Below are 13,966 nucleotides of genomic sequence, written 5' to 3'. Positions count from 1 at the left end.
TCCAAGATGTTCATGTCTTTCTTTCTTCAGTTGTAAAGAAATGGTGTTTTTTTGAGGCAAACATTTCAGGATTTCTCTCCATATATTGGACTTCTATGGTGCCCCCGAGTTTGAACTTCCAAAATGCCTTTTAAATGCAGCTTCAATGGGCTCTAAATGATCCGAGCCGAGGAAGAAGGGTCTTATCTAGTAAAACGATGGGTTATTTTCTAAAAACATTTACCAATTATATACTTTTTAATCTCAAATGCTCGACTTGCCGAGCTAGACAAGACGAGCATATGAGGTTAAAAAGTATATAAATTGTAATTTATTTTTTAGAAAATAACCCATCGTTTTGCTAGATAAGACCCTTCTTTCCTTGGCGGTGATCATTTAGAGCCCGTTGAAGCTGCATTTTGGAAGTTCAAACTCAGGGGCACCATAGAAGTCCATTATATGGAGAGAAATCCTGAAATGTTTTATTCAAAAAACATAATTTCCTTACGACTGAAGAAAGAAAGACATGAACATCTTGGAGGACAAGGGGGTGAGTACATTATCTGTACATTTTTGTTCTGAAAGTGAACTACTCCTTTAATATATAGAATATTGATTACATTGTTAATGTAAAAATATAAAATAGAATTGTTTTTTTTTCTTTTTTTTTCTGATAGTGTATGTGATGTTTATTTAACCAAGAAAATGAATTTACATTAATTTACATTTAATTTAAACCACCACACACCACTGAAATATATATAAAATAATAAATATGAAGTATATTACATATATACCGTGGCATGTGTTTTTGAGTGTGTGTGTGTGTGTGTGTGTACCTGGTATTCATCACGTTGTGGGGACCAAATGTCCCCACAAGGATAGGAATACCAGTAGATTTTGACCTTGTGGGGACATTTCTCAGGTCCCCATGAGGAAACAGTCTTATAAATCATGCACAATGAGTTTTTTTGATTAAGTAAAAGTATGCACAATCTCCTGTGAGGGCTAGGTTTAGGTGTAGGGTAGGTGTAGGGCGATAGAAAGTACGGTTTGTACAGTATAAAAACCATTACGCCTATGGAATGTCCCCATAAAACATGTATACCCAACATGTGTGTGTGTGTGTGTGTGTGTGTGTGTGTGTGTGTGTGTGTGTGTGTGTGTGTGTGTGTGTGTGTGTGTGTAAAAACTGTAATTATAATTTATAAGAATGTTTTCTATTTTAATATATTTAAAAATAAATGCATTGTGTTTATTTTATATTAACCAGCAAAACAGCTTTTGACATTGATAATAATAAGAATCACTATTCATAACTAATAACTGGTTATAACTGAGTAGCAAATCAGCATATTAAAATGATTTCTGAAGGATCATGTGACACTGAAGATTGGATTAATGCCTGCCGAAAACTCAGCTTTGCCATGACACAAATAAATCAAATGTTAAAATCAATTAAAATAGAATTATTTTGATCAAGTAAATGCAACTTTGGTGAGCATTAGAGAATATTTAAAAACATTAATATAACTGTAATATAATTTTGATTTAAAAACACAATCACAATGCACAGTTTAGATAATCATTATTCAGAGCAGTCCATGATCAGACTTTATTCATTGCTTTAATTTTCTTTTTACAGTATGTCGACTGGGATATTTACTCAAACCACCTAACTGTTTCATAAATGCAAAAAGTTGCTGAAAAAAAAACTTTGGAATCTATAATGAATGTGCATGAGGCTGCACAACGAGAGAAAAACAGTTCAACAAAGGTCAATATATTTCAGAAGCGTTGTGGAAAAATGTAGTAACCACAGACCTTCCTATCCAGATGGCGTCACATTTTTTTAATACATGAATGCTACATGTTCAGACATGTTTGATTTGGCCATGATTTGATCCCGGGATCCACTTAATATTGCATTTGTTCTGCTCCGGGCTATCAGGTGAGCTTGTCTCGTAACTCAGGGCATTTGCTCAAGATCAACGGAGGGGAGCTCATGCTGTGCCGACGCCTCGGTGTCTGCAGGTCACTGAAACATTAATTAGTGCCCAGACCGCCAAGAAATCTCTATAAATAAAGGCAAAAGAGGGAACTCTCTATCTCCTCTCCATTATCCAACCCTGCTGTGAGTGAGTCTCTCCTCAGGGTACTGTACTGAGATCTGTGTGTGCATGTATGTGTGCATGTGCAGCTCCTCTGCTGTAATTAACGAAGTCTCAACAAGACCTACATAGCCTACACAGTTTTGACTCATTTAAAGGTTGACTACTGACTGGCAGGAAATGGTTCGCTTTCATACATCCCTCAACAATGTCCTGTTAAGTTACAGGCTTCCGATCCCATTTGAAGCTTATGATACGTCTATTGTATATCACACACTGAGATATACCAATCTAGACTGAACAGTTCTTGAAGTTTCAATTGCCTGTGGTGGGTGTCATTTTCAATTACAAGTGGGAAATGCAATGATTCTCCAGCCAATTGGTTTTATCGATATTCTGTGTGCTGATGTAGCATTCAATTTGTCACTTGTGAGACACTGAGGAGCTTCATAATGACAGCTGAAGCTTAGGAAATCTAGAGCTAAAGGATCTCAAATATTTGAAAATACTGGTCAATACAAAACAAAGCCAAGGTCAATATGTGTACAATGCAAGCTTATTTGTGACCCTGGAACACAAAACCTGTATTAAGTAGCATGGGTACATTTGTAGCAATAGCCAAAAATACATTGTATGGGTCAAAATGGTCGCTTTTTCTTCTATGCCAAAAATCATTAGGATATTAAGTAAAGATCATGATCCATGAAGATATTTTATACATTTCCTACTGTAAATATGTCAAAACTTAATTTTGGATTAGTAATATGCATTGCTAAGAACTTCATTTGGACAACTTTAAAGGCGATTTTCACCATATTTAGATTTTTTGTGCACCCTTAGAATTCTTCAGATATCTCGGTCAAATATTGTAATATCCTAACAAGCCATACATCAATAGAAAGCCTGTTTATTTAGCAAATGTGGACAATCCACCAGCACAAGTGTGTGATGTTGCTTTTATATTTTGTCTGTTTTTGCTCATTTAATGAAAGTAGTTCCAAACAAAATCAGAGCAGTTCAAAACAGTAGTGGCGAAACCAGATACAATTCTAATTTTAACATTATTTCTTCTTCAGACATTGTTCTTTAAATAAAATAAGTATCAGCTGTACAAAAATTAACCAACATTTGGTTTTTGACCACTGAAAATGGGTAACATTCAACAATCTGGACGTGGAGCCTCATTGAGATCCCCATATCCCTGGGACTGATTGATGTAGGGCCTTGAAAATTAAGATTCCAAAAGAAAAGTTTATTAACAACTAGAATCTAAAATGGTATTGCAATATATTTACCACTTCTTGAGTTAAAGACACGTGAACTTTGGAAAAAGAATATTTATGGCACTCAGACAGTATGTTCAATACAGTTGTCTAGACAGAAGCAAACAAGATATCTTATTTTTTCAAACTCACCCACATTTGGTTTTTGAACACTGAAAATGTGTACATTTTAATGAGTTACTCCTGGAGCCATATTGACAATCCAATATATCTGGAACCGAATCTCATAGGGCATTCAAAATAAAGATGCCAAAATGAAAGTTTGTTAAGACCCAATATCTAAAAGGGCATTAAGATATCTTTACTACTTCTTGAGTTACAGACATGCAAACTTTGGAGAAAAACTTGAAAAGTGCTGTTTCCCTATTTTTGAATGGTCACCATTTTCACATAATGCAACTAAGATGGTTAAAGTCAACAGATTTTACTAAAAGAACAACTAATCTTTGTGTAAAAATCACATTATGATGCTGCCATCTTTCTAAAGTCATTTTTACCTCCCTATAACTTGACCCTGAATCTCAGGTTAAAATTGCCATTTTGACCTTCCTCAGGTGGATTACTCATTAAATATGCATCCATGTCATTTAATAATGTGGCTTTCACAAATACTCTCTTGACTAGATGCTTCTTTTTAATAAGTAATGACTTAAAATTAAAATATTCTTATATATAGTATGTATATGTGTATTTTTATGAAATCCGAGAGCTTACTGACCCCGCATAGACAGCAACGCAACTGACACATTTAAGACCCAGAAAGGTAGAAAGGACATTGTTAAAATAATCCATGTGACATTAGTGATTCAACCTTAATTTTACAAAGCTACGAAAATACTTGTTGTGTGGAAAGAAAACAAAAATAACAACTTTAATCAACAATTTCTTGTCTTCCGTGGAATAATTAATCATAAATATCTTAATGTGTGTTCTGAAGATTAATGAAGGTCTTATGGGTTTGAAACAACATGAGGGTGAGTAATTAATGACAGAATTTTCATTTTTGGATGAACTATTTCTTTAAATACCTTTGGGAAGCTGTCATGCTATACTCCATAATAACTATTTCAAACAGAATTTTGCTTCTCTTTTCCAATTATCATGCAAGCAGTTTTGATGATATATATATATCATAAATATATCATATATATAATATGTGAGACTACATTCATTAGTCACACGCATGACCTTTTAAAAATGAACCACTGAAGGCAAAGTGTGAACAAGAAAAAGAGTAAATCACTGCACATAACATTATGTTCCTTATACATCCTCCTTGGTGCTGTTAGTGGTGCAGAAATCACACACTGCAGCTTTAAGACACAGGTACTGCAAGCTAAGGGGAAAATAGAAGAACAGAAATTACCAAACAACCTTTAACCCCCAGTTCCTTCACACCGAGAGTTCAGTGAACAACGGCTGACACTATTTCAGAAAGGTCTAGGCTGTGATCCTTACACAGAAGAACCCTGGAGACGCTGAGACGCACAAATTGCTCTGCATGCTGAATGACTTTTCTAGAACAAAGCAGTGCACGCTGGGCCAGTGTTCTCTTGACTCTAAAATGCACTGGGATGGACTTATGGCCAACCCAGGCTCATGAAAATACGTGCTTCTATATACATTCCTGCAAAACTGTAATTACTTACCTAACTGCACGTTTCATGGCAGTTTCAAAGTGAAATGCCCAGAGAGTGGCGCTAAAAGCGCAGCACGTTTTTATTAAATGGGTACAGGCACGCATTGATGCATTTCTATTGCGCTGCTTGAGGTAAGAATTGCCTCTGTTCATAATTCAAACATCCAATGAGTGTTGAAAGGTTCGCTAATGATTATTCATGTTGAAAATATCCCCTACACTAAACCCAACCTGTGTTAACAAATGCAAAAGTGATATAAAACGCATTTGTTAAGGCAGCCATGCTATTTACCTTACTTATGCGGATTTGAGATGTTCTGTCAAACTGTAGTTTCACACGGAGCTCTTCATCATTGAAGTGCAACGCTGTATCATGTGAGCAACCAAGCAAACCTACTAAATCAGACAACTCATGCATATGAAGCTACATATGTGACGACAACGTTCAGTATCAGTTTTAAAATTGCACAGGAAGTTATAATGGTTTCGAAGCCATAATATAAAATTCTGCAAGTAATTATGTAAAAATTAGGTTTATTAGTCAAAACTCTGTGTGTAAATCACACATTGTGGGAAAAGGAATAAAAGCTGTCAGAGTTGTACTGCCTCTAGTGTTCATTTCAACTGGAAACTGCAGTGATTCGTACATAAAGGTATGTTTTCTCGGATCTCAGGAAGTCACCTGTAGGAGATACAATAGTTTTGCAATTCATCCCCTCTGTTTATAAACCATACTCACAAATTCTTAAACTGTTCCCTCGGTTTAACAAATCATGCCCACGGATTAACAAATTGCACCCATGAATTTCCAATCCGTGTGCTCAGATTTTGTAAACTGTACCTTCGGTTTTTGAATCCGTACCCACAAATTCATAGCATGCTTTCGCAATCTATTCCCACAGGTTTGTAAACTCACAAATTTGTGCCCCCGCCCCTAGATTCAACCAGGCCAGATGATTAAGTGTGGGATGCATTGTATTGTGTTTATTAAAGGGGTCATCAGATGCAAAACTCACTTTTACATGTTGTTTGAACATTAATGTGTGTTGGCAGTTTGTGTACTGTACACAACCACCCTACAATGATAAAAATCCACCAGTGGTATTTTTTTTTTTTTTTTCATCTTTAAAAGTAATGTCACCTTTTTAAAATCAGGTCATTCTCAGCTTCTTGTCGGTGTGGCGGCACACTGACAGAGGCCGCTCCCATGATACTGGATTGACATGAGCGCCTTAGCTTAGAACCGCCCTCACCGGGCTGAAACAGGCCAACTCGCCATTTTGTCGACTCAGGTGCAAGGGAAGACAACAATGTCTCCGATTAAGCGAATGAGGTGTTCTGTTGTTGGATGTAATAATGAACATAGCAGTAGTCATTTACTCACAATATCTGAGCCGTTGGAGACGCAGAGGATGACGTTACTTTCGTTTTTAAAAAGGAAAGCACGATCCCGATCTACATATGCATCTAGTTTGTGTGAATCATTCCTGACGCAGCTTCACCCACAGCAGAAGTGAGTATAAGGTTTTTTTTATGCATCTTTGCAAATGGCCTTTCTTAATAATGCGCTTGTTGGCACGTTCCGCCACTAAACGCGGCTAAATGCGGCTAAAGTAAACATTGCGGCTCATAATCCCACATCAGAGAGGTGCCGGGTGTGTAGAACTCATTTAAGGGACCATGCAATAAAATGAGTTGCTTTTTTGCAAAGGTAAGGTAAAAGCTGTTTTTTTAACTACTATTGAGAATGTTTAACCAAAGTATATTACAGACTTTTCATTAAGACCCTAAGGAATCATATGAACTTCCGATGACCCCTTTAAATGCTAAAAAGACGATTATTTTGTGGGTAGGGATTTAAAAAACGAAGGTATGGTTTGCAAAATCTGAGCGCATGGATTGTAAATTCGTGGGTTCGGTTTGTTAATCCGTGGGCACGATTTGTTAAATCGAGGGAACGGTTTAAGAATGGATTGATTTTTTTCTCCTACAGGTGAACTACTGGGCTCCATAGTAATGTATACAGAGGCACGTATTTCCAATGAGCCCATGTTGCAAATTTCTCCACATCTGTTCTGATGATGAAACAAGCTCATCTACATTTTGGATACTAAAACTGAGTTTTTATGTGGCTCAGTAAACTGCAAATACTGTCTGTGAAAGCCGCAAATCATACCTCCAGCCATAATAATAAGATTCCAGTATGCACATAAACACATACTACCCGAATAAAGAATATATTAACCATATATGTTCCGAATACCAAAATGACTTGTGTGTTTATGCCTGTGGTTTTATTGCTTGAATGCATTAGTATGCTAATCAAACCTCCATTTGCTCAAGCCCTAGTGTATTTTGTGGGTGAATGCACAATTCTCACAACAGAGATCAATTATACTCTTCCTTTACAAACATTTTACTCCCTTTATTGCACTGCCTGCAACCATTACACAGCGAGACGGCCACTTTGATTGGCTATTGATAGCCTGTTTTCCTGTTCCTGCCCCAAACTTGTTCCCGTCACAGCTGAGTGGAACAAATAATCACTGTGACTACAAGTCTGAATTCTGCTGTCCGCTTCTCTCTGAATCCTTAAAGGGATAGTTCACTCAAAAATGAAATTTCTGTCATTAATTACTCACCCTTGTATCATTCCGAACTTGTAAGACCTTTGTTCATCTTCAGAACACAAATTAAGACATTTTTGAAATCCGAGAGCATTCTGACCCTGAATTTGCGTAAAGTCTTACGGGTTTGGAACAACACAAGGGTGAGTAATTTATGACTGAAGTGTCATTTTTGTCCCTTTAAGTTTAGTCTTAGGTTGAAATCAACTGAAAATACTCCTCCATATTTACCTGTTTTCTTCCCAGACTGTACAGAAGAAATGAGAATCTTAAAAAAAGATATCTCTCAGATCTTGGGCATCATTAGATGGCAGATCTTCTAGGAAAGTCTCAAGAAGATGTGAATTAAAATATCTCCTCACTAATGAATGTAAAAAATGCGCTCAGGCAAAACAGTTAACGCTAATCAACACAGCTATGGTATATCTGGATTCTCAACCCCTTCACAATATGCCACTCTACTGGAAAATTAAACTAGTTAAAGCCCTTAATTTAGTGCAGGTAGATTGAGTTCTATTAATTTGAAGGTATATAAGCTGTAAGTGTTGTCTGTGATATTACAGTACATTCATTCTTTTTTTCCAGAAGAACTTCCTTATTAATTCAGAGCAGCCAGAGGGCAGATCACCAGTTAACAATGTCGACTCTCATCCTGTCTGGACTTAAGTGAAGCGATAAGGTCTTAAAAAAATAACAAATTGCTCTTTTCTCCTTGCTGCTGCTGACACTGCATGCGTTTTGTGTAGCAAGTCAGTTTAATAAGAGAGAAAACTCATTTTACAGCATGAATATTCATATAATACTGTGGCATACAAATGTATTTCGCATTTTAAAAAAAAAATACTGACCCATAAAATATTACAGTTCTGTGTTGCCGTGCCTCGTGAGGAATGTCTAACACTTTAAAGATGCAGCAGCTTCACTCGTCGTCTTATTCCCCAGATCCATGCATATTGCATTCATAGTGACCTCGATTTAAGTTTACTTGGCAACTGCACTTTTTTCAAGAACTGGAAAAGTAGCTTGAGAGGGTCATTTATCATTTTTTTTTGTACAGTATGTTTGTGTTGCTGTGCCAAAGCATTCGTACTGAGCACATTTACAACAGCGTACAGTGGAAACACTGCGGGCAAACACACCTGCAAAGACATACTGATAATAGTTATGATGTGCAAACAAACTGAGGCTCTACATCAGCCTGTTTGCAGTGACATTATAAAATAACAGACTGGAAAAACTGGTGTCACTGTTTGATATGTTAATATCTGTGGTTATGAAAGGATATGAAAGTGCAGTTCAGATCATTATTTAAGGTCAAACTTTACATTTACAGAACTTGGGCAAGTTTTCACACTTTTTTTTAACTCCAGTGAATATTTTATATATATAAAAAAAAAAAAAGTTAAAGTTAATTATTTAATTAAATTAAATATAATAATCCCTGCCTATGGCTCTAGCTTCCCCAGAACCCTACATAGGAAAAGTACTGGATGGATGGATATGGGGAAAAAAAAAAATACAAAAAAAAAAAAAAAACCTATTGTTAGATAAATGTAAAATTTTTGTTAGGACATTTTTCCTCAAAAACTGCTAGTTTTAAATTAAATAAATGCTGTAAACTGTCACAATACATGCTTTTGGGCAAAACAGTAACAAATAATAAAATAAAAATAAATAAATAAAAATAATAATCCTTGCTTATGGCTCTTCCCCTTAACCCTACAAAAGACAAGTAATAATAATAATAAAGACAAAATTCTGTTTGACAAGTAGTAATAATAAGAAAGACAAATAATAATATAATTAACAAATATAAATAAAATAAAATAAATATTAACAAAAAAAATGGGATACAAACAATGTGACAACTAGCCCCATTCTACTTTACATTTAATTAAAATTAAATAAATGAGGTAAGCTGTCAGGTATTTTTGAGCAAAAAATAAAATAAAATAAAATAAAATAAAATAAAATAAAATAAAATAAAATAAAATAAAATAAAATAAAAAGCCCTGTTCTAATCTACATTCAATTTAAATTGAATAACTGGGGTAAATCAAATTTAATTTAATAAAGTATCACTGCCTATGGCTCTAGCTTCCCCATAACTATACACAGGATAAACAATGGATGGATAGATAAATGGAAAATAATAATTAAAAAAATTTAATAAATTAATTACAAAATAATAATCCCTGCCTATGGCTCTAGCATCCCCACAACCCTACATGGGACCAGGTCGGATGGATAGGTGGAAAATAAATGTAAAAATAAAATAGAATAGAATAATAAATAAAATAAAATAAAATAAAATAAAATAAAATAAAATAAAATAAAATAAAATAAAATAAATAGAAAAAAGCTCTTGTCCTGAGAATTCTTATCCTTTCAGTTAAAAAACCTTCAAACCTACCTTCAAAAATATGATGGTATTAAACTCACAAAATGTTCACAAAAAAATCTATCAATTTAAGACTATAGGTGTTCCACCATACAAAGCTACTGTTAGAGAAACTACACATTTTTTGGCATTTTGCCTCAAAAACCGCTATTTATATCGTGTACAGACAGTGTGACAACTAGCCCTGTTCTAATCTACTTTCAATTACAGTTACATGTTACCGTATAAGTGTGCACTAATATAAACTTTTACCATCTTTACAAGTCCTATCTGAACTGTCAGACTAATCTGAGGCCGTTCCAAGACTCTTTATCCGCCTAAACAATTCTCAGATATGAAATACTCCAAAACTAACACGATTCAAAAGCGTCAAAGAGAAAGAAGGCGACAGACACTCGAGCAAACCCACTCAGAGCGCTCGCCCCCGGTGGGAAACGCGTTCATGTAGCAGATCTCTGCGCGGCGCCGCTGTCCATGGTACTAGGTCACACACGCGCTGCTTTTAGCTTTATTGCTGTTTAAAATTCAGCCCATGCACACAGTCCCCGCTACAAGACAGTTGATACATCAGCAGTTTGACTCGTATGGACTCTTGCTTCTTACTACAGATGCCTCGCGGAGGTAATAGCGGTGCTGGATGACAACGCTATTTTGGTTCATTATGGTGTGGAGCACAAAAGTCATTTTTTCTCAAGGTGACTGGTGTGTCCAGCTACAGTATAATACCTAGTCTGATAGTATTTTTAAAAGCAATCTGTTGCATTTATTATAGGTTTTTATTTAGTCCATCACACCATACTGAGTATCCAATGATGCTGACGGTGCAAAAGCAGTACCGGAAGTGTAACATTTATTAAAATATCTGTAACTCTGTGGATTTTTATGCTGTGTGTGTCACATTCTGATACAATATTTTTATATTTTATGTCTGCTAAAAATTAAACGGGTTTACATACTTACTTCTTACCTGTAAACGTTCTAAATTAATGTCAAATACAACGGTTACCGCTGTTACATGTGGACTGTAACGCTAATGTAAAACTAATGTAAAATTCTAATTTACATGTTTAAACATTATTATTATGCCATAAACATTTTAAAATGTAAACCTATAGCCTACACTGTGGCATTTTGTGCAACCTTTGTAGGTCCAGATTAGAATAAATAAGTAGGCCTACATTAGAAAGCGTTACAATCATAATACGTTTTTAACGTTACCTCAAAATTGGTTTTGCTCCTATAAATCCTACATTTTATCAGATTCTCAAAACTTGTATTGATACTTCATAAGAATCACATATGATATTAATTTCATCCTTTGTAGTTCATTTCCAATTTGTTTAAAACGTTACAACTCGTTACAAACTCACCCGTGTTACAGCATTCCAATGTCTCGTATATTTTCAGCACACTTTTTAATCAGATGAGCCAAAATACACTAAATATGCATTACAAATAGGTTAATAATTTAGGAAGAGAGCATAAATGAGCCTGTTTGTCCAAAAACAGTATTTGAAATTAAAAAAATCTTGATAGCAGAAACCAAGGCTTCAATTTGGGTTACAGATAGAAAGCGTCCAGTCAGCAGAAACATCTTCCATCACATTACCATAGATTTTTTATATATGAGAGCTGAATGCTTTAGTGGCTTTTTAATGCAACAAATCAAGTCCAACATCTCTAGTTTCCCACTGTTTTAGTTGATTTATTCAAGGTAAGTGAATGCAGGAGGCGCATAAGCGCAAATATCCTGCTTACATTCATTCACTTCCTAATTTAAACGGTTTAAAAACACTATAAAATGTTTTTAAAACATCTTCAGCCATCATTCAGTTACAATCCAACTCTAATCCACATCTAAATGTGCGTTCTAGCAAAGACAAGTAGCTCCTGCTTGATTCATTTGACAATGCAGCAAAATCCTGAGGCGCCTCTCGAACATCTTTTGAGGAAAAAAAGTTGTAACGTACCTCAAACAAGGGTCCGATTTTATTCTTCTCCAGGTATGACTGAATTCTTGACTGTTGTAGAGACGCCATGAGAATGTGTTCCGTTAAACAGCAAAGGGTTTAGATATCGTTAAATACCGCCGGGCATCTTCAAGCGTGCGGGGCTGCGGACGGATCTCTAGCGGGCAGTGAGCGGACATCCAGCGCTGAGAGCTCGGCTGCCGCTCCAGCACATGCTGAAAGTAACAGGGCTCGCTTGCTTCCTCGGTTTGCTCACTATCTTATCTGATGGGACTATCCCTCCTCCGGTCTCGGCAGAGTAGCTGGCGAAGGCGTCTTCTCAAAGCCAATCAAAAACATTACACCTTACAGGAATGTTTGTTCATTGGCTGTTTAGGTCTGAAAGACCCGCCCTCGTTGTTTACACAGAGTAAGTGTCATTATTAAACTCATATGCAGGTACTTTTTAATGAAACTTGCATTATGAATTCTTATGAATATATACCTAAATCAGCCACATTTGTAATGTATTATAATGCGTACCTATCCCAGTTTTAAAAGTAGGCTATAATGGCTTAAAATACATAAACATGGCAGTAAAATAAAAATAAAAATATTTAGTTTTGTTGTTTTTGGTTTTGTGTGAATGGCCCCTAAACCAGTTCCGGAGTTGTTTTATATACAGCGTTCCAGTCACGCTAAAGCGTTTTTTCACCACATATACACTGCTGTTCAAAAGTTTTGGATCAGTAAGATTTTTAATGTTTTTTAAAGAAGTTTCTTATGCTTACGGCTGCATTTATTTGATTAAAAATTCAGGGGGAAAAAAAATGTAATATTGTGAATTATTATTTCAGTGTGAAATAGCTGTTTTCTATGTTAATATATTTTAAAATGTAATTTATTCCTGTGATCAAAGCTGATTTTTTTTCATTACTCCAGTCTTTGTTCACATGATCCTTCAGAAATCATTCTAATATGCTGATTTATTATCAGTATTGAAAACAGTTGTGCTACTTATTATTTTGTTGCAACCTGTGATACTTTTTTCAGATTTCTTTAAGAAATAAACAGTTTAAAAAAACAGCATTTGTTTAAAATAGAAATCCTTTGTAACAATATAAACTACCATTTAAACGTTTGTGGTCAGTAAATATTTATTCTTTCTTTTTTTTGGAAAGAAATCATATTTTTATTAGGGATGTCCCGATCAGTTTTTTTGCCCTCGAGTCCGAGTCATTTGATTTTGAGTATCTGCCGATACCGAGTCCCGATCCGATACTTCTATAATAGAGTCAAGAGGTCTAACTCTGTGCCACCGCAGAACTATAGATGTGTTAAACAATAATGAGAACATATTAAAATAGAAAAACATTATTTTAAACTGTAATAATATATCACAGTATTACTGTTTTTTTCTGTATTTTTGATCAAGTAAATGCAGCCTTAATGAGCATAAGAAAATTCTTTAAAAACATAAAAAAACATTTACTCATCTTAAACTTTTGAATGGCAATGTATATATAATGTGAAATATACACAAAACATATTTTATGCACTGACACAAGATGTTTTGGAATTAGAAAGTCAAAATAAATAACTAAATGAATAATTTTTTTTATATAAAAAAAAAAATATATATATATATATATATATATATACATATACATATATATATATATAGTAATAGTTGTATATATATATATATATATATATATATATATATATATATATATATATATATAGTAATAGTCAAAATAATAGTTGAATTTAAAAAAATTACCCCATTCAAAAGTTTACATCCCCTTGATTCTTAATACTGTGTTGTTACCTGAATGATCCGCAGGGGATGTAAACTTTTGAACTGGGTCATTTTAATGAATTCAATTATTATGTTTGCCTATGGACTGTATGTAAACGTCTTTTATGTGAAATATCTTACTCAGGTGAATAACATGTATTTTGAATGATCCCTCT

Source organism: Garra rufa, chromosome 24 (assembly GCF_049309525.1).
Source record: "Garra rufa chromosome 24, GarRuf1.0, whole genome shotgun sequence".
In the NCBI taxonomy this organism is placed as follows: domain Eukaryota; kingdom Metazoa; phylum Chordata; class Actinopteri; order Cypriniformes; family Cyprinidae; genus Garra; species Garra rufa.
Note: the sequence above shows the minus strand (reverse complement) of the source record.